The sequence below is a fragment of the Tasmannia lanceolata genome, unplaced genomic scaffold, assembly GCF_043159265.1.
Source record: "Tasmannia lanceolata isolate RefF3 unplaced genomic scaffold, GAP_Taslan_0.1 ptg000029l, whole genome shotgun sequence".
Taxonomy (NCBI): Eukaryota; Viridiplantae; Streptophyta; class Magnoliopsida; order Canellales; family Winteraceae; genus Tasmannia; species Tasmannia lanceolata.
Window position 1 is genome coordinate 5,349,714 of NW_027518706.1, and position 5,837 is coordinate 5,355,550.

General features: G+C 36.3%; 2 long non-coding RNA genes across 2 annotated transcripts; both read right to left on the reverse strand.

Moving 5' to 3' along the window:
• Positions 1-1,668: 1,668 nt before the first annotated feature.
• Positions 1,669-2,525, reverse strand: LOC143859361 (uncharacterized). The gene is made up of 2 exons (XR_013239245.1): positions 2,305-2,525; positions 1,669-1,978 (listed from the first exon to the last, which is right to left on the reverse strand). It is a non-coding gene; the product is annotated as an uncharacterized LOC143859361 (long non-coding RNA).
• A 352-nt stretch (positions 2,526-2,877) lies between these two features.
• Positions 2,878-5,484, reverse strand: LOC143859055 (uncharacterized). The gene is made up of 3 exons (XR_013239099.1): positions 5,370-5,484; positions 3,191-3,253; positions 2,878-3,074 (listed from the first exon to the last, which is right to left on the reverse strand). It is a non-coding gene; the product is annotated as an uncharacterized LOC143859055 (long non-coding RNA).
• Positions 5,485-5,837: the final 353 nt, after the last annotated feature.

Consider the following 5,837-nt stretch of genomic DNA (forward strand, 5'->3'; position numbering starts at 1 on the left):
TATATAGCTTTATTCTGGTAACCGTTCTTCATTACCCCCACGTTCTCTTGGAGGCCGGGAACTTTTTTTGTAACTACCCATGATGGGTTCCCTTATTCTCATGTCCTCCATTGTCCAAGTGGTTATCATCCACCTTCTCACGATTGGAAACTGTAATGTCACATCCTTGAATCAGTCAAACGGATGTTCTCTTAGTAATTCGGTCCCATTTGACAGACTGGTTTTAAGTTGAAACTTTGAACACACACTAGAGGGGGTCTTCTAATCATGGTTTAAAATTTTGGTTTCGGTACCGGTTTTGGACCCCTGAAATTCCGAAATTTCGGTCGAAATTTGGTAATAATTTTAAAAGGTTATTTAATTAATTTGTAAATTTCGGACCAAAATTCCGAAATTTAAATTTTGTAACATTTCCTTTTTTGAAAAAAAAAAATTGGGTTTTCTCGAAATTTTAGACCGAAATTCTCGAAATTTCAAATTTCGGTTTTGGTCCCCACCGAAATCTGAAATTTCGGATTTTCAGTCGAAATTTAAAACCATGCTTCTAATAACTGTTCATCTTTCTAGATTCCCATGGTCCGAAATTTCAGATTTCGGTCGAAATTTAAAACCATGCTTCTAATAACTGTTCATCTTTCTAGATTCCCATACCGGCCAAAAGCTTTGAGCCAGCCATGTTATTTAATCTAAAGACCTAATAAATAAACTGATGAAGTCAAGTCAATTGATGGCCGACCCAATCCAAGAGAGCAATGATTTTTCCTCCTCACAAAAAAGTTGATGTAATTTGGAGTAATTTTCAAACGAGGCATACCCTACACAAGTTAAGAAATTTTTTGGAATGGAAATTTCATTGATAGGTGAGGCTTTCGTCAAACACGAGTCAAGAAAAAAACATTGGAGTGGAAATTTCAAGCTACTCGAGTCAAGAAAAAAACGTTAGATAAAATATAATTGGTAGTCAATGCATTTTCATTTCTTTCCATATAAAATGAAATTGGGAGACAAAAAAATTCGTCATCTTTGACTCTCTCTATGTTTTGGTCTTTTTCTTATATTTTAAAAACCACCTCTTTTCTACAAAGTTAAAACCTTTTTATTTTCAACACCACTTTTATTTTTAAAATGCCGAACACCAATTACTACTTTTTAGCCTTCGGTGGGAGCTGATAAAGTTGCCCCTTCGACGATAAATTCTAGGGCTGCAACTCGGGTCGGGCGGGTCGGGTTTTGAAGAACCCAACCCAACCCGAGAAATATCTCGGGTCGGGTTTTTTTCCGGAAAACCCACGAGACCCAAACCCGGCCCTACCCATGATAAATCTCGGGTCGGGTCGGGTTTTTTCACGTTGACGCAATTTTTTAAGTAAAACTCTTGTTTCGCAAGAACCTACAAAGCGATGTTGTAAACACAGTTCTTAGATGGAGCCTGTCCAAGGAACTACCTTATAGACCCCATGGGGCAAAGTTGAGCACATAATTTCTTCGCAAAGTATTGCACATACTACTAAAACCCATGCAAAGCTCTGTACACATGTTTTGTTGATGGCATCTAGATGTTACTGAGCCAGGTTTGCTGGGTTCTCCATTTCAGAGCCTACACTTAAACATTTTCAGAGTTTCTTGTCTTATGTTACACATTCCAAAATAACTTATTACGGCACAAAATTATTTAGGCATCTGTAGAACCATTTCATATCATAACCCTTCCATGCTTACAACAAAAACATAACAGCAAGGACGCATGAATCAATAAAACACATTAATCATAGAATGTAAAAGGTTAAAACAGCAGAGTGGAATACTAACCATCCAAACCGGATTTAAGATAAGGAACAATGAACGACGATGGGTTCACTTGATCAAGACAACTGTCCAGCAATGTGTCTACACATTCAAAAGCTGCTTTTCTAAGCTCAAGACCATCATCTACAACGTGCTTAAAAGGACCAAGATCAACAGTCCTTATCAATTCTTGCTGCATAGCAAACGGTAAGTTAATAAAAATTACCATCATAAACATATCATTGAAAAAAATGTTGGAGGGTGTCAATGGGCAAGATCTGAGATCAGTTAGACTCATCCATTACCAAACTCCAAAATCTATTTAGCCCTTTAATATCTCAGCCCAAAACTGGCCAAATAAAATCTAGATTATCTCCAACTACACCTGACACAACCAACACTTCTGGTGGTTGAGAACTGAGGCCCACCACAGTTGTGTCCAAAGTGTAAACACTTGGACCCTTTTGTATCCCTCATTTACTATGTCTTACGCATTAAAAAGTGCAAAGTATTGCATACCTTAACAACAGTCTGGTCATATAGAAGTGGCAAAAGTTCTGGAAGTAGACCCTTAATAAGATTTGGCTTATTGTGAGCTGCAGTACTCAGAGCTAGGACAGCCGCACGTCTAACATGCTGCAAAACCATTTAAAGAACATATGATGATATTACACTCCAGCAACATAGATCTATTTTATTCTAATAATGTTTTTTTGAATGGTAAAATTGAATCTTTTTTCTTCAAATAATCCCAAAATGATGTTACTTACGCAGTCACCATCTCTAATTAGCATCAAGAATGAAGAGATCTCAGGGTATATAATATCATCTATTTTTTCTGGTCGCTCGACAATAGAATATTTTACAGCAATCACAACCGTGGCTCTTGTGAAAGCCGTTGGACAATGATGAGCTTTCACCACTTTCGGCCTGTAAAGCAATAATTTCTCAAATGGAATGAATATAAAGTAGCTTTCCAGTCATGAAGGTGATTTCTGATATTAGGTCAATGATGATATTGAATGCCATATTAAGAAACTTATCAAAACATAATTATCATATTAAGCACAAAGTTGCTCAAAACCACTATAATGTATTGTTTCAGCCCACTGCAAACCAAGTTGTCCCCAGAAACTAAAGAAATGTAAAACATTGGAAAAACGAAGTTACTCAAAATTAAGTGCAAAAAGACAACATATGCCTAATAGACTTAAAAGCTAATGTAGTTGATTCCATTGTTAATGCTTCCATAGAGGGCTTTCTGCACCAAAAAGAATTCCAATAGGTTTCTGCATAAAAAAATACACACGAAGTATGAGTGAATTTTTGCATTACAAAAGTTGAGTATTATCCAAAGGAATATATAGACAGCCATTATCTAAAAGAATTTATGTATAAAGTTTACCTCATCTATGGCATAGCTCAAGATTGTTATCATATTATGGAATTTGTCGAGAATCAATGAGACCTTCAAAAAGAAAAGAAAATACATTAGAATTTTTAAAACATATTTATAATTATCTAAGCAAATGTGTAGTTACATTACCTGATTCAATGATTTCAATATCATTATCATGTTGATAAACTTCGATTTCTTCATCATTATTACCATCACATCTAACAGCTCGTAGCCAATCTTGAGTGCAAACCAATGCTTGCACAACCCCAGGACTCATTGAACTTCTGTATTTGTAAAGAACTCTACCACCGGTACTGAAAGCCGACTCTGAAGCAACTGTAGATACCGGAATCGACAAGATATCACGAGCCATTTGAGAAAGTATATGATACTTTGAGTTGTTAATTTTCCACCAGCTCAAAATGTCGAATTTAGGATCATCTACATGATTCTCTTCTTGCAAATATCGTTCCAGTTCTGATGCCGGCCCAACATCATTCTTTTCAGCACTCATCTTGAAAAATTGTTTTTGTAAACTAGAAATCCTCCTCTCACCAAGAGGAGAAGTTCTACTGTCAACCTCTGAAAATTTTTCCACCGACTGTAAAACTCGCCTTCGCCTTGAACTATGGGCAGATACATACTCAACATAAATCTTAAAGGCCTCATACTTAACAAGTGAAACCTGTGATTCAGCTTCATCCGTAGCATAGATAAGATGGTACATAAAACTCAAATATTTAAGCTTATACCTAGGATCAAGGACAACTGCAATAGCAAGCATCACATTGCACTCCCTCCAATATTTATCAAACTTACTTTGCATCTTAGTAGCCATTTGGTTAATAGATACATCTTCGTGTATAGCCATTCCAAGCAAGTGTTATTGAATTGCAAAAACCTCATGAAAATACAAATTTGCAGTTGTATATTTATGCCCAGAGAAAAGCTTTGTAGCATCATAAAAGACTTTTAATAATCGGCAAATAACTTTAGCATTCTTCCAATCAACAACACTAGGGGCTTCTCTTGCAAAGATGGCATCTCGTGTCTGTAAGCGAGTGAAGGCACTCTCAAACTGTAATGCAGACTCTAGCATAAGAAAGGTGGAGTTCCATCTTGTAGCCACATCTATACATAAGCCTTTCTTACTTGAAAGCCTCTCTTGCAAAATGCATTCTTCAAACAACTGTTTTCTTGCTTGTGAACCCCGAACATATTTAACACTTTCTCGAATAACATCAACCGATTCTTTAATCTCATTTAGCCCATCTTGCACTATGGGATTGATGACATGTGCAGCACAACGAACGTGAAAAAATCGGCCTTCTTGTAGTAACATGCCTTTCCTTGAAAGAACCGGAACAAGTGTCCTAACAGCAACGGTGTTATTTGAGGCATTATCTAGGGTAATGGTAATGTAACTTCCAATTATCACCAATGAAATGTGTTGTAAGACATAAATAACCTAAAGTCTGATTAGATGTCCACATGTCGGCAGTTAAAGAAACCCGATGACATACACCAATCAATCTTTTCAGTTTAAGTTTCTCCTCTCCATATATATTCAACAACTCTTTCCTTATAGTTGTGCGTGATATAACTTTGAGTCGAGGTTGGATAACCATAATAAAATCTCTAAAGGCATCCTTGTCAACTATGTTAAATGGAAGTTCGAGCTTAATTATAAAAATAGCCAACTCTCTTCGAGCTCGATCTTGGTCAAACACCCAAGGCATAACACCCGCCCCTTCCTCCACATCATCGCCATCTCTAACGGATTTAAAAGACAATAACTTATGGCACTTATCTTGTGACGTATAAGGGATGCATGTCTTATCCAAATGTCGTTTAAGACTACTAGTGCCACTGCTACTTGGGCATGCAAATAATTTCTTGCAATAATTACACTTAGCCCTCTCATCTATCCCATCAGGTCCTTTCTCTTTGGTAAAATGATTCCATACAACAGATTTAGTTGGATATGCTCTTTTTTTAGATGTTTGTGTCGAGGAGTCCCCAGGAGTGCTAACAATATTAGCAGCATTTTCAGAAGAATCCAAGACCTAAACAAATATCCACAAATTACCATTTCTTAAGTTTGGTGGAAATAAAATAAAAAGTAAATCTTACAGGAATGAAATAAATGCATCGTTATAATAAATAAATAAGAAGCAATTCTCACCGGAATATCGTAGTTCTCATTAATATCATCCTCCATCATCATTCAATAAGGGGACTCACTTCAAAAGAGGTGTAATCACTAATCCAATGAGATTTTTTGAGGCTTTTGAACAAACATGCAGGGGAGAATTAGAAAAAAAGCAATGAGAAATGAGGTGTAGAGACAGACAAAAAAATGAGCATGTGGTAGAAACTAGAAACTATGCAGACTAATATAGATCGAGAACAAGAAATAGAAAACATTTGTATAAAAAAATCAAAGACAGTCAAAATAGTTAGCAACGGATCGAATGACTCTTTGATAGCATGAGGATAGATGGATGAATAGATAATAAATGGTATTGCTTTCTCTATCTTCTTCTTTGAATGTGAGAGAGGAAAGGGGATACAAGGGTTATTTATAGACCAGGTTTCGACTATTGAGTAAAAATAACCCTCTGTAGTCCAACGTAAAATCAGCTCTCAAATG